Here is a 22,167-nt window from a genome sequence, read left to right as displayed (position 1 = left end):
GAAATTTTCTCTAAATTATATTTTTTTATGAATGTAAGTTTTTTTTTTCTCTCGAGCCTCGAGGACTCGGCTCAAATCACCCGGACGGTAATATTAGGACAAAAGTTTTTAGTACAAATAATAAGATTGAAATTTTCTCTAGATTGTATTAAAAGTAAGTTTTGATTAAATTATATTGAAAGTAGTTGTTTTTGCTATATCATATTTTGTATCTTGAATTACAAAAAATTACAAGGTTGGTGCGTTAATTTCAAAATATTTCCAAATAACTCATCCAATTGATGCTGTGTTTAATTTCTTAACTAGTAACATATAACTTTTTCTATACCTACTTCAGTAACATTCATCACGCTAGCTAAGGTTTCTACTACAGAGAGTAAATGAACCTACCGACTTTAACTTGCCTTCCAGACTAAGCGTCAACGTCAAACCTGTATGTACTGAAATCTGAAACCACAGTATACACGTTTCGTAGCCTACACACATTTAACAATGTTTTACCGTATTCGCCTGTCTTAGGTAGAATTGTAATTTCCGCCTAGCCGTCTCAAACATATTGATGCAGATGTTTATTGTGTTAGCTCAGTAGGGTTGGATAATGTTACTGAGGGTTGTCTCTTATGTTTTCATCTGAATCGTATGAATGTGTGCCACCTTATGGTATTGTGTCAAGGCGATAACGCCATAGAAACCGCTCTAATGCCTTCAGACTAGTCAGAAGAGATGCTACCTTCTCTGGTTAGGCAACATCGATTGATGTTGTCGTGTTGTTCATTATATATGTATATATGTATGCCAAAATGATAAATTAGTCAAAGTGTCGGAGCAATGACTCGAAACCGAGTTTTCGGCGTCGCATAGCTCTCATACGACATGAGAAGCTATTGGCCTACATACGGCTAACTTCTACGTCTACTTTGTATGGAACGATAACGGCGATACATTCTCTTTGCTACGTCACATGTAAATTAGGTAATACACGCCCATTTTAATGTTGTACTAGACCACAAAAAAAAAAACAGTTTACGATTATAATGAGATTTTCACTTATTGCTTTTAGGTTAGTTAAAACGCGATTTCTATTTCATACACGCGAAGGTCAATGTTTGATTGCAAGTGAATAGATGTTATGGTTATAAGGTAGTACGTAAAAAACGCTAAAATTGTTACTTTCCTTACTAGTTAGTACCAAATTCTTATGACATTCTCTTCGCAACCATTTTTACTTCATTGTTGCTGATATTTCTTTGTTGATAATCTGCAATAGGAAGATAAACTCAATATCGGCCCACTAGTACTATCCATAAGAACGGGATTTCTTTTCACCACACATGGCTGAAGCAATATAATAACCATAGTCGCCCATAAATATGTTCTGCTGATGTTATACAAAATAAATGTATAAAAAAATAAAATAAAAAAGTAAAATAACATAGAAAAAAAGAAAAATAAAGATAACAAGAACTGCATGCAAATATTGGTGTTATAATTATTTCACAAGCCTAGTCGAAGAAGTAGATTGCGTATAATTATACTGACTATTTTTCAGTGCTTTTCTCATTGCATATTTTGTATTTCTTCTGAGTATTTTGCAGTGGTTTTTCTTCTCATTGTACCTTATGTATTTTACTGAATACATGCATTGCTTTTCTCGTTGTATATTTTGTATTTTACTCAGTATTGGCAGTTTTTTCTCATTGTATTTTTGAACTTTATAAAATGTCCCACAATGCCTTTATTATTCTATTTTTTGATCTTTCACCTTTTACCTTATTTTTATGAATGTAAGTTTTTTCTCTCTCGAGCCTCGAAGACTCGACTCAAATGACCCGGACGGTATTATTAGGACAGAATTTTTTAGTGCTAATGATAAGATTGAAATTTTCTCTAAATTGTAATAAAAGTATGTTTTGATTTAATTATATTGAAAGTAATTTTCTATTAAACTATACTGAGATTAAATCCATTTATTTCGGTATTATAATTATATACTATTTAATAAACATTGCGCCCCTTATGAACAAATACAAATCCGTCTTATACATACATTTCCATTGTACCATAAAGTCAGCAAAAATACTACATTCGGTAAGTTGTGTAGATAGATAAACTAGACAAATTCCAAAGATTTTTCTAGATGGCTAAATGAGCTGATCTTGCAGAATTACTTACGTAGCGACGTACATAGACCCAGACGATAATCTGTAAGAAACTATAAAGCCTCACTTTGAGATTCTGGCAAACACAAGAACTAGGCTAATGTCCATATTTGGCTTTGTCCTAAAAAATTGATATAAAAAGCCCCAGCCCACGGACACGCCAGTTCCTTCGCCAGAAACTCAAACAACCTTCTGTCGTTACAAGTAAGAGTATCGTCTATGTACATTTTTTCATATAGTATAAGGATTTTTACTGTTTTAATAATTTTTAGATTTAAGATGTTAATCTAACATCAGTACGTTTCAACATTAGATTATTATTTCATATTTCTGTACTATTCTTTCATATAAGGTATTGGAAGGTTTAATTGTTTGAAGAACATATAATTAATTGTAATTATATTGTTTGTTGATTATAGTAAAAAGCAACGTTCGCTAACAACTTCGTACTCAGTAATAGTTAATTTAGAAATAAAACACTCTTCAAATAATAGAGTTCAATATGTTGTTATTTTAGAATAAATTCAGTAAAACATATTTTAATTACGGTATTGGTCTGAAAAATAGAATTTTAGATTATTTAGATATCGTGAATTTATTCGAAATTTAATTATCTGTATTATATTCTAAAAGGCAGATATTATACAAATGTATCATGTTGGTAAGTGAAAGAATATCGTAGTTTTATATGTATCTCTTAAACCCGTAATTTAAGCTTATATAGTTTGATATTGGAATGTAATCTTATATGTTGAGTATTTCAATAAAGTTCCTTTGCCAGAAACTCAAACAGGCTTCTGTCGTTACCGCATCCCGATTACCTCTCGCAAGCCAAGATTTGCCCAAGATGTAGCCGTATTTACACCGTTATTAGTGGTACCCTCTTTCAAGAGAGCCCATAACTCTTCTCTTCTCTCTCTCTATCTCTCTCTCTCTCTCTCTCATGATGGACAAAGACATTTTTTAAATGATAATTCTTATAGCAAGAAATGAGAAGAAGGTTATGATATAAACCATCAGTATTCATAACAAGTTCTTAAATGATCCATGTTCATAACAGAATCACTAAGAGATCATATCGAATCACTAATAGATTCCCTCCTAGTCAGCAGTTTATGTAAGGTAAGAGTACTATAGACTGAGTCTGTAGTAGACATGTCAGGCAAAATTACTATGCAATTATGAGAAATTTAGATTAAAAATTGACTAATTAATTAAGATTAAAAACCTTATTTGCCAACTGGTGTACAATATACAGTTCAGCAGGATCAGAAAGACATGTCAGCAGAAAATATGTATATTCTAGCCTCTTGATTTTGGCGAACATGATAATATTTTTGACTAAAATCATATCAAAATGCAGGAAGAAATGTGTTATTGTCGTCATCATAAACTGCTATTTGGCCAATATAAACCTTTGGATCATGCTTTTTAGGAAATACTGTCAAGGTTGTTTAGTAATGACAAGAATCCGTTTTCTTTGCAAAAAGTGTGTGTAAAAAAAGAGTTCATATTGAATTTCTCCAAAGTTTGTTCAAAATCCACTTCTATTTGCAACTAAACTGATTATTCAACAGTGTCAGTGGCATTTCATTTTCATCACATATATACTCTGTATTGCTGTACACTGCATCGGTCTACGAACAAAATTGTTTTTATTATACGCTATTCTTTTACACTCTTACTTCTAAAGGTGCATGATACTTAACTGAAACAAACCGGATATCAATCTTGCCATACTTTGTAACCATATTTTCACAAGTAGAATACAATTCCCCACCCACTTGTACTGAATTGTTCGTTACCAAGAGCCCTTATAATAGGAAGTGTGCACAGGAAGCTTACAATTTACATGCTACACTATTGATATAATAGGCAGGGAAGCTTTAAATGAGACGCTTACATTTGGGACTGGCTGTTATGAGAGAGAGAGAGAGAGAGAGAGAGAGAGAGAGAGAGAGAGAGAACATAACAACACTCACTCAGCACAAGAGAAATTATCTAGTACATTTGAGGCACTACGATTAAAACAGAACAGAATACCTATGCTAAAAAATCCAGGCTAGTTCTTGGTCTTGCAAAGGAATACATGTACTAAACACATAAACATATGCTATTAAAATGAACTTTTCTTCTTCTTTCTAGTCCTATTTGCTTCCAATATTGTTCACAACAGCCCATCCAGGCTCCATTTTGACATATTGTATACTTGTCTAGTGTGATTAAAGGTTAATAATTATATTCTTAATGTTTGAAATCAATCCGTGACAAGAACAATATTTCGTAAAGAAGCAAGTAATAACTTTGGCAATTATTTAGTCACGAAAAATGAAGATAACATTGGTAACGAGTTTTCTGGGTAATTTGAGTACATTCCTCACTAACGAAAACTAACGAAGTACCAGTATAGTACAGTAAACACGTACCGTGCTACGTTCCAACAGATATAAATATCACGGTATACCAGCAATTCCGCGCATCTCTACCATAGAGCATTATCAGAAGCTACGGGCGGAAACCAGGTACGCTGTTTAACTAGCGTATATGCGTTTCACATGTTGCTAGCGATGATAATATCATGAGGTTTTATTTTTGAAGAAATTTTCCCCTCACCTTTTAAGATTAGACGCAGTGGACCGATTTGAACTAAAACGCAAACTAATATGGCTGGAAGCTGAGTTTGAATTGACATTAGTACATTTCCTTTTCTTAATACATATTTGTTTTAAGAATTTGTGATTCGTAATCAACATAAATAATATCACATAAATTCGAGTTCGGCATCTCAGGATATGAGAGCAAAGTAATACATTAACGAAACACCGTAATACCCATCCTACCCATTACATTTCATTTTGATAATACATTTTGCTTTTAAGAAATGGTGTTTGATGAATGTAAGAAAAAAATATTTCAATAAATAATATCACATATATACAAGATCGGCATCTTTGAAACTGAAAGAAAACTAATATACGTCCCCGTATCTCCTTATTACACTATGGGTTTCTTCTATCTGTTTAAGAGTGCACTGCGTAATTAACCAGGATGTGGAAGAAGTGGCCCAATAATGGTACGGCTGATGTAATTTTACAACAACAACAACGTATGCACTTTGTACTGGAAGAGGGGACTATTTAAAGAAAGAAAACAAGATCAGGCTGTTAGTATTTTGGGGAACCGGATCTCATTTTATCTTTGCAGTGCAGAATCATGAGGGTGACGGGGGGGGGGGTGACAATGAGTTTTTGTCAGGATTACAAAAAAGTTCCGTGTCTTGTCTATAAGAGAGACTTATATGATATTGTGATCGAGGATCATATACATTTATTGTTTTATATCCGTTTGGTGTAGATTGTGCTTTTGAAAAGAATTTTTAAACTCCATTAAACACAACTAACATTTTGCAGTTATTTCTGAACACATTAGGTATATGTGTGTACCGCTGAGTAACATAAATAACATTCGTGTTTTTGTGTCTGACTCGAGAAAATATCCGAGCTGGATTTTATTGTTTGTCCAGCATTACATCATCGTATACATATTAATAATAATTAATAATGTCATCGCTATCTTCTTCCAATACTTTTGCATTTTCATTAAAATCTTTACGAACATTGTAGCGTCTCTGATCATCAACTGACGGAGCTAATAAATACAACTTATCCCATTTGAGCCATCTCATTATCAAATTAAGTAATAATTGAATCTTACCACTTCCAGATGGACCTATTATTATTATTCAGATATAATTTGGTAGCGGTAGATGATGTTTGACTGGCTCTTGCTTTCGTGTCGCTGAAAAATCAATGACATCCATGTTATATAAATATACTAAATACTATAGATCTCTATTGTGTTTGATGTAGAGCATTTACATCCACGCGTGGACTAGCAACAATAATAACAAAACATATAAAGCCTGCACTCACAGGAACATGTGTGCGATGTGGTACAAAAAATATATATTTATTTCTACCAGTAATTGTACTCGCGGTGGTGATATCGCTATTACATTAAGAAAATTACCAGGAACTCCATGGACTAAATACCCTGGAGAAAAACACCTTTCTGGATATAATTATTGTGATCCTGGTGCTCGACTTGATATCCGACTTGATGAACTATATCAAGCAAGACTTGGTTAATATCCAGTCAACACTATTGATAAAGCATGTCATATTCTTGATATAGCTTATAAAAGTAAAGATTTACAGCAAACACATATTGCAGAAGCGAAGTTGATTCATGCATTAAATTTCATTAAAAAATATTTAAAAGAATCAATATCTAATTGTCTGATAAGATCTGCGATGAAAGGTAAATTATTATTCAGAGCTGGTAATTAATCAGCCGATTATTGAAATAATGAATCGATTTATTATAGCCCAAGAGGAGCTATAAAGGTAGAGCAGTGATTAGTAAACTCGCCGATGTCGCCGCAGCGTGGTTAGCACGACAGACAATATGTCAAATTAAGTACCACTACCTAAACGAATTCGGTACGCACATTTTAATGTCAGCACTCCTAATGAAGTTCATCAAGCAGATCTTTTGTTTTTACCACATGATACTATCACAATTTGTATGTGCCAATCAAGGTATAAATACGCATTAACTGTCTTTGACGTTGCAAGTAGGTATAAAGAAGCAGAATCATTATCAAATAAAACAGCAACTGAAGTTGTATCTGCGTTTGAACGAATTTATCAACGTGGTGGTCAATGATCTCCACTGTTGCTACAGCTTAATCCTGGCAAGGAATGTCTTGGTGTAGTATCGTCATTGATGAAAAAACATAAAGTAAAGATCAGACGAGCATATATATATATGCTTGTCTTGGTACAGAAACTCCTTGTTGTGATGCTATATGATATGCATATAACCCAACAAGATTACTCTGAATATGTTGTCATTGTTAACCATGATGACAATCATTTTCCACCTGAATTCATAAACTAATTAATCTTTCTTCTTCATCAACTGATGGAGTCATTACTGGCATCCACAGTGAAAGTTGTGTTAATATTACTTTACCATCATCAATACGCCGCAATGTTGCATATTTGTTAGTACCCTTTATCACTATTACAACTTTATGTTTCGGTCCAAAGATAACCTTTCTGACATTTCTACAAAATCCAAAGGATATCATGTCTTATCCTCTGAATATCTTGCAAGATTTAACATTGTTTTAGCAACATCAACGTCTTTTTGAATTATTTCAATATTTCTTCCATCAATCATGTAAGTAGCGATGCCAAATAATGACATAATACCATTATTTAAAAAACCAACTTTAACCACATCAGCATATGCAGTATCATTTGCTCTTAGAATATCTCCTTCTACTTCGATAAACGCTTCAGCAGGTAAAACATATTTGCTTGTATCTTGAACTTGTAATTCGATTCAACCATGTTGCTTTTGGTACACGTGCGTCATAAGAATTTTATTGATAATCGCGAACAGATTCATCTTTAAGAACTGGTGCGTCCATAACAAACGCTGGATCGGATATACGGTTAAACATTTTTATTATAATTACTTTCGTCTTACTTTAAGACCACTACCCGAAATAAAACTTGTATATACCGGCACAACTTAAGAGCAAAATAGAAGAACAACAACAATATTCCAAAATAGGAACTGCAGTTAATGTTAGGGATCAATTTACAAGTAGAGATGTAGATATTATCGTGACTGCAAGAGCAAGAGAAATTTTTGATATTACTGCAAAATATGAAGAATGAGATAGATATTTAAAAAACGTGATATCTTTGTTCTCTTTTTCTTACTTCATCTTGAAATATTTCAGAAAAATACTTATCATCATCTTTAAGAAAAGTTTGATTACTATAGATAAGAGATATTTTAAATCCAATCAGCTTCTGATAAAGATTTATCATATCCGGTTTTAAATCTTCTATTTTACTTTTAAATTGTTAAAACAGATCTCTTTCTTTACCTTGTTCATCAATAGGAGCATAACGACTATATACACAAAATAGATTTTTAATCCAATCATCTTCTGTCAAAGAATGTGTTTCAAATTTCAAATATCTATCTGGTTCTTCATATTTTCCAGCAATATTTGCTACTTCATCATATTTTTAAAAAAAATTAATAATTGATTAACCCTCATGTATAAAATTATTTTTAACTTCATTATGCTGTTGTTTCATTATCAGTCTTTATTGCCCTAAATATTGTTTAGGGTCCGGTTGATGAAGTTGTATTTTTTTAAAATTTATTTTATTTAAGGTTCAGGTTTAGGAGGATGAGCCAATCTTTTACATTTAACTACCGATCTATCTCTAAATAATAATTATTTATTTCATCTAAATATGCTAAATAATCAAGATCATCACTTTTGACTTGCTTATCATCTTTTTGTATTCAAAAAAGCCGTTTAAGCCAGGTTTCTTTTGACACTGGCTTAGTAGCATATTCAGGTTTTAAATATCTTTCTCCATAACTACAACTCATAGCAGCAAATGCAGCAAAATCTTTTAATTTTACAAATCCTTTTACTGAATTAATTGTTTCTGGGGTAAACTTATCAAACAATTCTTTCTTCCTTTTTATGTTTTTGCTTCTGGTTCTCCACCAACAGCACCTTCAAGTATATTTTCTTCAAGCTCAGGAGCCGGTGGAGGTTAAGATGCAACAATTCCAGCTGGGAGATTTTTTGTCTGTTTGGTTATTTTTTGTATCTTTTCAGTTTGCTCAGCATTTTGTTTAGTGAGGGAAGTAGACCTTCAGTAACTTCTGCAACTCTTTCAGTAAACTTTCTAACAGGTTTTAAAAAATGTTCTTTACCTTCTGCATATTCAACTTGTGCTTCTTGTCTTTCCTGCAGATTTTGTTTGAAAGTATCACAAGCAGTAAGATATCTTCTAATTGCTTCCATCAATATTTCTAGTACTATCAAGTCTACATTTACAATAATACTATCTATAACATTGTTTTCCCCTTCACATGCCTGCAAAATATGTTGCATGACATATATTTCAGTGGAACCACTTATGCCAAAACATTGATTTTTTATATTGGTTTGCCCTCCTCACGTCGACACATAACCGTATGTATTATTTTCGTTTGGAACATTAACCACGGAAGATATACATGAACTAGGTCTTTGTATCCTCTCATTAATGTCTAGTTTTTTTTCTGCTCATCTAGTTTTCTGTCTAGTTTGTCACACATTTGATGCGGTACGCGCCCCATTAGATAGATTGTAGGTTTAACGTTCATATATCAGTATTTTTAACTGAAAGCTTTCTAATCTTCCAAATTGATTCTGATATATACTCAGGTATTCCTCTGTTCAAATAGAGTTAACAAAGTCCTTTCCGACCTTTTAATGCCATATGCACTTTGTTTATATGTATTGCTCTGTTTGTTGTGGGATTTTTTGTTGTTGTTGTTGTTTACATTGCGTGTCGTAGCCTTAAAACCCATCATGTTCTTATGCGGTTGTATATTTGGACATGATTGTATGATTCATTGTTTGATTTGCACGTTTTATGATAGCCAATTCCAAACTGACATTTTGCTTGTTGTCTTCTCTTTTGAGAAGTCGTCTTATTTTATCTCGAGATTGCGACAAACAAAAAGCTTTTTTAACTCTCCTCTGTCCTTCGACGACTCTTACCTGGAAGTTGACATTCCTGGAGAAACAGCGTTTGATGTCCTCAATCTTTTGGCCGTTAGTTGGTGGGCATTGTTACGAGTGTGTAATCGTATTAAAATAAGTAACAGAAAAGAGTGAAGACGACAAGCTTTATAGAATTTAACAAATAATTTATTTCCCTAAAATATAAAATGAAAAATTAGAAAGTTGAAGTAACGGCTTTACTAATAAAATCCAAAAATAATCGAAGAATTAAAAACACAAGTCCTACTAATGAGAAGTTCAAAGTGAATCTCCGTTCAAAATCCGATGAAAATCCAAGATGGAAGGCGATGACGTCTGTAATAGTCAGCATTGTACTGATGTGTCAGCAGTTTCTTGTTGAATCGCAAAAAATAATATTCAAGTTTTTGAATTCCATAGAAATTCTCGTAAATGTCTATGTCCCAGAATAATCAGAGCACTTTTGTATTTTCAAGGTAAACAATCACTTTAATTCAATAATTTCACGAATAAAAATTCAGCCCAAACTAGTCACAACATAATACAGCTTAACGTTTCCGCTCGAAAGTGTGTCAATTCAACCTTTATCATTAACAATATATACAGTATTGGATATGAAAAAAGACAATTTGATTCCATTTGTAGGATATTCATTTTGGAAGAATGGTTTGGCTGAATCACTTTTTGTCAGTTGAGATACCACGATTTGTAGCCTCCTCTTTATAAGAGAGATCAGTTTGTTTAATCCCAAGGAACAGTAACTCAGGTTAAGTATTTCATATTTAAATTGAAAGATTTTATTGGAGTACTAATTTCAGTGTGATACTATGTAGAAAGGAACTGATTTTAGCAGGAAATATTTTTGAGAATTAATCACTTGTATACTTCGAGGTGCGTTCCTTTCCGGTTGTAAAAGCTGTGTGGCGAAAGCGTGTGTGAAATGTCGGGGTGTGATACACCCACAACATGCTTACAAACATAAAAGAACGATTAACTCCTCATATGTTCATTAGCTTTTAACTGTAAGCATCCCGTACGAGTAGCGTCAAGTCATCTTGAGTGTAATGGTATTTAATGGAACTTCCATACCGTGAAATCCTAGAGTAACAGGTATATTGTCCGCAGTTACGATGAGAGAAATGTATGTATCATTGATAAACGTAGATGGTGCTCTGCCTCCATAAGTAAAAGAAAAATAGAAAAAGAGAAACAAAATTACCAGAACACAGGTTAGAAAAATGGAATTCAAGGAGCTTGGACCTGGAAATACCGTGAAAATAATATCAGGAGTTATTCATGCCCTTGTTGTCCAGAGATATTACTTCCACATGACGCATGCCCTTGTTGTCCAGAGATATGATTCCTACATGATACATAACACGTTCCGGCAAATTTCGTGTCATCGAGTGCTAACATCTATAGTTAATAATGTGGTAATCATGCAGTATAGAAGTGTGGTCTGATTTAAACGTTTAGCCCTTTTTATTAAGGATATTGAGTGGGTGTGCATTTATGTTAAGTAATTCAAGTATCGCTTCATTTAAGAAATTACTTGTTTTGAATACATGGTCACCTTACTGAACCAGGATGTAAACTGAGAACGTGCAGTGTTGTTGTTCGATAGGAAGACGTTTACATATTATCTCAAAGCAATGAACCATTTACTGTTGTCAGCGGCCACGTATTATGTTCTTCAAAACAATGCTTAATAAGTTAATAGATAACCTCCACGTTGCAAAATTGCAATATATGCAATAGTCTCCGTCAGCTGGCACGAGAGAGAGAGAGAGAGACAAAGCGTGAAAGATGGGGGGTGGGGGTGGGGAAATTAGCCAGTAGTAAAGAAAGCAGCCTCTCTGAATTACATTTAAGTAGCTTATTTGTGCCATTATCATCAGTACGTAATTCAGTAAACACATATTATGTATTCAAAAACGACACTCAAACTCCATATCTGGCTGATTAAACAGAACGCCTGATACTGTTAATTACGTATCATGAAAACCGTCTTACCAACCAGATAATATGGTAAGCTTTCTATAAACTGTGAGAGTCCAAGTGTTGAAAAAGCCTGCACAATCTATTAGAACAATACACTATCTCAGAGACTGCAGCGTGCTGTTATGAACATGTTAAAGACGTCGATACAAATGAGCTTTAGTCGTTTTATTAAGCAATCAGTGCCCATTAGCTGTGCGTTTATCAGGTCTTACTGGGGAGTTTTTTGTATCATATCATGCTTCCTTACTGTTTTTTATTTATTTATTATACTTATTTATTTACTTTCAGTTTAATTTATAGCTCCTCCTTTCCTACTAATTAATGGATTATTAATATGGGCTTTCAGCATGCATCTTTATACACATTCGTCATACTTGTACATGTTGACATGTACACCTATGAGGTGTTATATATGCAAATACGGTTTATTAGTTGTTTTAATAGATATCTACATGGTCTATATATTCTACTTTGAAGCTTTTGTTGGGACATATGATAAATAAATATTGCAAAAAGAGGGCGTCATAAAGCAGATATTGGTCTGATCATGCTTAATATATCACATCATTCGCTTGTTACCTCTCATGCATTTATGGAATGGACTAGACGAAATACCTTAGATCGTTATAGAGACAGACAAATTCCTGTGTATGCCATTGGCGGGTTAATAATGGCTCCATTTCTAATGTTGGCATACCGATTAAACATACTTTTTGCAGTTTTTCTCTTTAATTGTATCATACGTGAATAAATGTGATATATTCCGGTAGAATAAACCCTTACAAGGAAAAAAGCACTATTCACGTCGGCCACTTTGCATTTTGTTATATTCATTCTGACGATTCCTGTCTACCCAGAGTTTTGTGTGTGTCGGTGACTACAAATACCTATCAGTTAGGTACTGTTTGTTATTGTTAGTGGGATTGGTACTGGTAGTGAAACACTTTCGCTACGTTTAACAGTTTAAACAATATAAACAAGCAGCTATTCAGGCAAACAGCCTAAATGAAACAGTAAAGTAATAAAATTGGTAGTTCTAAAAATAGAAATTGCATGTTTATACAACATCACATCATGCAATCTAGACATGTCTATATTTCGTTGCAGCACATAATGTAACACATAATAATGAAAAGAACAATTCATGCATAGCCACATAATTACCTTTGCTGCACGTGGACAGCATTAAAAACATTAGACACCATAAAATTATGAAAATATTTACAAGCTAAATCGGGACAAGTAAAGCTTTGGACGGGACACATTAGTTTTTTCAAAAGGTATGTTGTCCTCCAAAGCTGAATAGTTTTGGAATAGTGATTCGTCCTGAACCAGAGTTCTCTTGGACACAAGACTAGAAAAATGGAATAGTTCCACCATTGGTGAGAGATTTGGTTTCAAACGTGTATTATTTTATTTATTATTATTCACCAGTGAAAATACACAACCGTTTATTGAAACTGTATAAGTGACTGAATGTAAGAGCATTTTATAAACAAAATGATTTTGTATCATTAGTGACCATAAGTTGTAAGTTAAACATTTTGGAACAATTCAAACCTACACATTGTACAATGCTGTCCTCTGTAAAAGCTATAACAAATACTGCATATTGTCACCAATGATGCTGTACATCTTCGCTAAGTCGGAATAAAACAAGTCATGGATAAAGTATTATGTAAAAAATATTATATTGACCTTCGCGTTCAACGACCTCCACCATATAATAAAACACTAAAACATGTACAGTTCAAAAAATTCTCATAATATAGGTTGTATAAGCATTGAACTTAGTCAAATCAAATTTACTTTCGTGCTTTCCACTTAATAACGGTTGAAGGACTGCGTAGATTAAAATCAGATTTAGGTATAGGACTTTACCTTAAGAAGACCTAGTTCAAGTTTTATTAACACTGATTTCTCGCAAAATGTCTTGGCCCTTGTTTAATTTTGAACCTACCTTCCAACTTCCTCTCAATGTTTTCTTCAGGACTTCGTTGATGCAAACTCAGTTTGTTAATAATGTCATATCCAAAGGTTCTATGTCACGTTTGATGTTATCATTTTTCTATAAATATGTTAATGAATAATTGCCCTCTATGTTTGATGAAGTGGATTTTGAAAAGTTCTAAATATTTCTCTAAACCACCCAGTAAAGTTAACGCCAATAGATTCTTAAAAAAAAAAGTTACCAAGAAAAGCTATATAAAATGATCTGCAACTGCATGTGCAACAAGCTAGACTCAAACAGATAAATGCATGTGACGCAGTAGAGGTAAATGACCGTCACGTAAATTTATCGGAGAAGGAGAACAATTCTGCTAGTGTACAAAGAGCGTACAATAAAAACGGGCGCCCGTATGATACTTTAACACTACATTACCATAACACGTTCCGGTAAATGTCGAGTGCTAACATCTATCGTTTATAATGTAATAATCATACACTATAGAAGTGTGGTGTGGTTTTAATGTTTTGTTCTTTTTTTAATTAAGAATATTGACTGCATGTGCTTCTATTTTAAGTAACTGGAGTATTGCTTGATTTAAGAAAGTGCGTATTTTGAATACGTGGTAACCTTACTGAACTAGGATGCGATTTGTGATTTAGATTTTAACGTAGCTTTTGACCATTTTTCAGTCACATCGCTACGATGTCTGCAATGTGGCAGTTGTTAGTGATGTATAGCACTGGGAAATCATGACGCAGACATGTAACATGATGTTCAACCCAGTCACATTATCCTAACACCAGGCCGACCAGTCCTAACACTAACCTCTTAATGCTGAGCGCTAAGCGAGGCGGCTGTTTTTACCATTTTTGTAAGTCTTTGGTAGGATTCGGCCAGGGATCGAACCCACGACCTCCTGCATCCGAGGCGGACGCTCTAACCACTTGGCCACCGGAGCGGTTGAGCTAGGATGCAAACTGAGTATGCGCAGTGTTGTTTCTCGATAGGACGACGTTTACATATTACATCAAAAGTAATTGTTTCGACTACAGAACCATTTACTGCTTTCAACGGCCAGGTATAAGTTTCTTCAAATAAATGCTTAATAAGTTAATAGAATACCTCTGTGTTGCAAAATATACACGCGTCTGCGTCAGTTGGCACGAGAGAGATATAGAAAGAGAAAGATTGGGTGGGGCGGGTAAATGAGTAGTAAACAAAGCAGCCTGTCTGAATTACATTTAAGTAGCTTATTTTTGCCATCATCATCAGTATGCAATTCGGTTCACATGACATCCACACTAACAAAGTCCATTTTCACATATTATGTATTCAAAAACAACACTCAAACTCCATATCTGGCTGATTAAACAGAACGCCTGATATTGTTAATTATATATCATGAAAACCGTCTTACCACCCAGATGATATGGTAAGCTTTCTTTTAACTGTGAGAGTCCAAGAGTTTGAAACAGCCTGCAGCTAGAAGCAATATATTATCTCAGATACAACATCAGGCTGTTATGGACGTGTTAAAGACGTCAATACAAATGAGCTTTAGTCGTTTTATTAAGCAATCAGTGCCCATTAGCTGTGTGTTTAGCAGGTCCTACTGGGACTTTTTTGTATCATATCATTCTGTGTTACTGTTGTTTTCTTTTATTTATCATACTTATTTAGTTACTTTTAATTTAATTTATAGCATTTTTTCCTATTAATTAATAAATTACTAATATGGGCTTTCAGCATCCATTTCTAAACATTCTTATACTAGTAAATTGAGATGCCATATATTCATATTAATATTTTAATATATATATATATATATATATATATATATATATATATATATATATATATATATATATATATATATATGCTGAGCGCTAAACGAGGCAGCTGTTGGTACCGTATTTGTAAGTGTGTCCCACTACTGTGTGTGTCCTACTGTGTGTCCCAGTAGGACTTGATGTGAACGTGCCTTCACAACTCTTTTCGTTGAATCTGAAGCCCACCACAGTGTGAGTAAATTTGTGAATTATTGTCAATGACTCGTATTTTTAATTTCCGATAAGGATGTTAACTGAAAATGACAATCAGTTCCAACATAGAAATGGATAACAATACGCAGTGCCACGTGGCTTGCGAGTGCATATGATACCCTTTATTTGTGTCAGATTCATCATAAAGATTTCTTCTGTGTCATCATTAAAACCCTCTTAGTAACAATCTTCGTTAAGCCAGGGTACAGATGTTAATGAAAACGTACCTTATAGTGAATTTCAAAATATGGAGCACATACTGGACATTATTTCATTAGTAAATTTAAAAGGATGGAAAGACATAAGGAACCTTTTACTTTCGATATATGTTGATTGTTTCAGTATTACGGATACCTTTCTTTAATCTAATGTTGATGCAGTAATTTCATATTTTGTAATGGTTGTATTTCCATTTATTACAGCTTTTTACCCTAATTTCAAGAGATTTCTCCTTCAAATTAAAACAGTATTTAAACACATTGTGTTGTCTTGTGTCTTGGATACTAGAGAGCTCAAGGGTTATGCTAATTGTAATTCCTCCAAGGGAAAGGCAGATATATATATATATATATATATATATATATATATATATATATATATATATATATATATATATATATATATATGAGTGAGTGTGTGTGTGTCTCTGTGTGTGTTGTATTTATTATACTTTGCCTTTGAAGCTTTTGTAGGGACAAATAAATATTGCAAAAAGAGGAAGGTTATGAAGCAGGTTTAGTACCAGTCATGTCTTTTGCATCTCATTTTTTTCGAATATTTTTTTAACCTATTGTGCTTTTCTGGAATGTACTAGACAAAACATCTTAGATCGTTATACGGACAAAAATATTCCTGTGTATATCACTGGCTGGTTAATAATGGCTCCATTTCTAATGTTGGCATACCGATTAAACATTTTATTGTTACTTGCTCTTTAATTTAACTAGACGTGAAGAAATGTGATGTATTCCGGTAGATTAAACACTGACAAAGATTTAAACGTTAGTCTCGTGTTCCACTTTGCATTTATTTTAGCTGCGTTCTATCGATTCCCGTCTACCCAGATTTTTGTGTCGGTCACTACATATACCTGTCAGTCAGGTAATGTCTGTTATTGTTGGGTGAATTAGTATGTAACTTTTGTTATGTTTAACAGTTTGAAAAATATAAATTAGCAGCTATTCGGACAAACAGGCAAATAAAACAGTAAATTAATATGGTTTGCCATTCTAAAAATAGCAATCGCATGTATATACACCTGCGATTTAAATAAAGCCTTTGTGAAGAGAAACGTTGACTGTTTTAGTTGCTTGATAATTTTAATATCAACAACATAGGGATTACTTTTTATATCTTCTATCTGCTATTTATTTATTTGGTTTTGTATTCTTTGGACGGACTTATAAAAATTATGCAAAAGAGGAAGCGGTTAAGACTGCAGTTCTAACATGAAATTATAGCAACCGGGAGAATTTGTTACACTAGACAACCATTGCAGAATTCGTCGTACTTACGAAGGACGTTATCCCGGACACTCATGTTCGTATACATTTTAATAAAGCTCCTCCAATGAATAAATTAGAATCATGGATTTGTAACAATACAGGAATATGAAATTTACTTTGAAAGATTAAGTAATGCCATTTTAAAAGTTTTCAACATAACTGAAGGTGATCATATAGAATCACTAAGAGATCATATCGAATCACTAAGAGATCATATCGAATCACTAATGGATCCCGTCTTAGTCCTCAGTTTATGAAAGGTAAGAATACTATAGACTGATTCTGTAGGTAGACATATCAGACAAAAATACTATGAAATTAATTGTATTTTAGAAACGTCTTCAACGTAATTTTAATAATTTTAAAACATTTTCTTTCGTGTTACTCCTCTGGGAGAAATGACTCAGTTTAGTAATGTCCTCTTTGCACCGATAATAACCTTAAGCAATATAATGTACATTATTTTTTCTTCTTTTTATTTAATAAAATCCTCATTCCTTGACAACTGTTCAGAAAAAGGCAGTTAAGCACTCAAATAAAACATTGGATTTTGGGACATAATGCACGCTTTTGAGGAAGTTTATCAATTGTTTATTGTTCAACCATTTACTCGATGATACAGGTGCTAGCATGATACATTGCCTTTGTAAATGAGCCCAGTCACTATTAAGTAAAAATGTGTACCCTGAACAATTTTGTACCGCGTTATATTTGAATATAATGCGATATTGTGATATTGTACTAAATTATACTGTAATTATATCGGGGACCAGCAATTTAATTTTCTGTGGCACAGACATCGCATTTTGTTTTCCATTTCCGGATCTCATATAGCTACCAAAAATAGTTTACAATGGTTTAAATCTATATGACACCATACTATCTCCATTATTTTAGTTGAAGAAAAATAATTATCTTGAAATAAAGAAACAAAAGCTATCTCTGATCAAAAGAATATTGCAACAACCCCACCCCCTAAAATTAAATGGTCAGTAAATTACACTTACAGTAGAGGAATTCGTTCTGTGTATGTTAACTGTTGCACAAGTTGTCATCTAAAAACTATACCGAAATGTGGATGATTAGATAGGCCACAGCTGGCAACCAGTCAAAGGAATTGTGCTGACATTACAAAACTTGTTGATTAAGGATTGTTGGTAATGCGAATTGGCTTAACGGGTAGGTGGGTTTAGTATAGTCACGTATAGTATGTACTGAGTTAACAATTATATAATATTAGTTTTAAAAAACATTGACATGTTTAAGTACGGTCTGTTTTGCGGAAAGTGTATTTACTTGAACGAAAATAGACAATGTGATATTATATTTTACCCGCAATAGATGAAGGTATTGAGATAGTATTGAGCTATTGCATTGTAGCAATCATATTGTATGAAGACCAATCAAGATCCATGGAGCATTATTTTTTTCATATACACTGAGTCTTACGTACAATGTACGTGGTAAATATAACTACGCCGAGCAATGGTGGTTAACATATTGGTCTTCTGCCAGTCAACCAGATACCGTGACTGACAGCCATACTACACGCATACATGTAACCCGATGGCTATCAAACTTTCCGTGTTATAGTTGGTACCGTTATTATCAAAATTAATTGAAACACATTTCTCATATACACACTATAAAATGATTGATTTGGTGTTGTTTTTTTTTACATTTTACTTCTGTTCATCACATTGTTCACGGCATGTACCTCCTTAAGTATTAACCCCATAAATTTATATTATTCCTTCGTTCTTCATACCAATCTAACGTTAATGGAAAATACTTGACATTAGCTATGTATCCTAAATAAACCTTTAATGGATGTATAAATGGGATGTATATGGAATTTAATTTAAGTTATAAGAACTATTCTAGTTGTGGTTTGCGTATTCGCTAGTGTGTGAGAAGCAAGAGTGTGAATCAAATTAAGAAAAACACAAATTTGAAAAACAAGTTGCAAGATGATGAGTTACGTCAGCAGCTGCATACTTTACAAGATGTTTCAGTTATGCTGTCTGTCACGATTATTACTAATCGTTAAGGTTCCAAGAAGTATATCGCAACATGTTTAATGACGGTGAATCTGACATGTATTCATATATATACCCATGTGCTTTCCAGTATTGGATTCTACGCTGTGTCGAATAGGCCACGATAGGAAAATAGTTTCCACCTGCATGTACAAATATGCTTATATATTAGTGGTGATTTTGTGATATTTTTTATGTATTTGTGATAACTAGTTATCTTTTGGTATGACATGTGAACACTGGACTGGATATTTTAGTTGTTTTACAGTGTAGTCATTTGCAGAGACATCAGTACCGTTAGAAACCAGGATACAATGAGGCAGTTTACTGTGGATGGAGGTCTACATAAAGGGAACATATAGACCAACATTTTAGAATTCGTACCTTTGACCTTGGACCCATTTTAGGAGAGAAATTTAAATAAAAAAATGTATTAATTAATTAAGATCTAAAAACGTAATTACCAGCTGTTGTGTAACATACAGTTCAGCAGGATCAGAAAGACATGTGAGGAGAAAATATGAATATTCCAACTTCTTGATTTTGGGGAACATGATAATGTTTTGGACTAAAATTATATCAAAATCCACGAAGAAATGTGTTATTGTCGTCATCATAAAATGGTGCTTTTGGCCAATATAAACCGACGGACCTTGCTTTTTAAAGGAAATACTGTCAAGGTTGTTTAGTATTGTCTAGAATCCATTTTATTTGCAAAACAGTGTGTGCAGTAAAGGCGTTCATATTCAATTTCTCCAAAAATGTTTTCGAAATCGACTTCTCCTTGCCACTAAATTGAGTATTCAGCAGTGTCAGTGTCATCTCATTTTCATCACATATACAGATTCAGTATCGGTGTACACTGCATCAAAGTCTGTGAATAAAAAGTGTTTGGAATTTGTTTTTATTATAAGCTATTCTTTCGCACACCTACTGCTAAATGGTGCACGATACTTAACTGAAACAAACCGGATATCAATATTGCCATATGTATCAGCCATATGTTCACAATCAGAATACAGTACCCAACCCACCTGTACTGTATTGTTAGTTACCAATAGCCCTTAAAATTAGAAGTGTTGACAGCGAAGCCTAAAATATACATGCTACATTTTTGCTATTATGGGCTGGGAATCTTCAACTGGGACGCTTGCACCTGGGACAATATGTTTATGAGAGAGAGAGAGAGAGAGAGAGACAGAGAGAGACAGAGAGAGAGGGAGGGAGGGAGAGAGAATAAATATAACAACACTCACTCAGCAGAAGAGAAATTATCTAATGCATTTGAGGCATAACAATTTAAAAAGAACAGAATAACTATGCTAAAAAAATCCAGAATGATTCTTGGTCTTGCAAAAGAATACATGTACTAAACACATAAACATATGCTATCAAAAATGACATTCTCTTCTTCTTCTTTCTAGTCCGATTTGCTTCCGATATTTTTCACGCCATCCCATCCGGCCGCCATGTTGGCATATGTAATACTTATCAAATGTGATTAAAGGTTATTAAATATAATTATATTTCTATCATTAAAAATCAATCCGTGACAACAATATTTCATAAAGAAGCAAGTAATAATTTTGGCAATTATTTAGTCACGAAAAATGAAAATATGTTTTTGATATCATTCGTAACGTGTTTACTCGGTAATTTGAGTACATTCGTTGCTGACGGAAACTACCGAAGTACCAGTACAGTAAACATGTACCGTGCTACGTTCAACCAGATATAAATAACGCGGTATACCGGCATTACCGCGAATCTCTACCATAGAGAATTATCAGAAGCTGTTTAGCAGCGTAAATACCTTTCACATGTTGCTAGAGATAAGAATATCATGAGGTTTTATTTTTGAAGAAATCTGCCCCTCACCTTTTAAGATTAGACGCAGTGGACCGATTTGAACTTTTTTTATCTCTAAATGCAAACAAATATGGCTGGAAGCTAAGTTTGAATTTACATTTGTACATTTCCTTTTCTTAATACATATTTGTTTTAAGAATTGGTGATTTGTAAGCAACATAAATAATATCACATAAATTCAAGTTCGGCTTCTCTGGATATGAGAGAAAAGTAATACATAAACGAAATGACGTAATTCCCATTCTACTCCTTACATTTCATTTTGCTAATAGATTTTGCTTTTAAGAATCGGTGTTAGATGAATGTAGGGAAAACCATTTCCGTAATTAATGTCACATATATATATAAGATTGAAATCTTTGAAAATGAAAGAAAATTGATATACGTACTTGTATCTCCTTTCTACGCTATGGATTTCTTCTATCTGTTTACGAGTGCACTGCGTACTTAACCAGAATGTGGAAGAAGTGGCCCAATAATGGTACGGCTGATGTAATTTTACAAAAGCAACAACGTATGCACTTTGTACTGGAAGAAAGAGCTATTTATAGAAAGAAAACAAGATCAGGCTGTTAGTATTTTCTTGAACCGGATCTCATTTTATCTTTTCAGTGCAGAATCATGAGAGTGATGGGGATGGGCATTGAGTTTTTGCCAGGATTACAGAAACGTTCCATGTCTTGTCTATAAGAGAGACTTGTACGATATCCTGATCAATGATCATGTAAATTTATTGTTATCAATCCGTGTGTAGTAGATTGTGCTTTTGAAAAGAAGTTTTTAAACTGAATCATGTCCATGTCCCCACTACACCATGTCTAATGAATATTTCACAGTATGTGTATCGACACCATTAAACGCAACTAAATTATTGCAGTTATCTCTGAAAACTTTAGGTAATTGTGTGTACCGCTGAGTAACATAAATTACTTTCGTGTTTTTGTGTCTGCCTCGAGAAAATA

General features: G+C 33.4%; 1 protein-coding gene across 5 annotated transcripts in view; it reads right to left on the bottom strand.

The window, feature by feature from the left end:
* The window catches only part of LOC149799071 (uncharacterized), a 38,153-nt gene extending 16,409 nt beyond the window's left edge, over window positions 1-21,744 (bottom strand). The window contains exons 1-2 of one of the 5 annotated variants that reach the window (XM_089958053.1): window positions 21,595-21,744; window positions 5,874-5,957 (exon numbers count right to left, since the gene is read on the bottom strand). The gene's annotated coding sequence lies outside the window, so the exon portion shown is untranslated. Of the gene's footprint in view, window positions 1-332; window positions 2,718-5,873; window positions 5,958-21,594 lie in introns of those variants that run through there. The other 4 variants (XM_089958055.1, XM_089958054.1, XM_089958052.1 and 1 more) reach the window with 4 other exon arrangements.
* Window positions 21,745-22,167: the final 423 nt, after the last annotated feature.

Source organism: Sinohyriopsis cumingii, chromosome 5, assembly GCF_028554795.1.
Source record: "Sinohyriopsis cumingii isolate HCF-2022 chromosome 5, ASM2855479v2, whole genome shotgun sequence".
Taxonomy (NCBI): Eukaryota; Metazoa; Mollusca; class Bivalvia; order Unionida; family Unionidae; genus Sinohyriopsis; species Sinohyriopsis cumingii.
The sequence above is the reverse complement of the archived record's forward strand: the minus strand, read 5'-3'. Positions and strand labels throughout refer to the sequence as shown.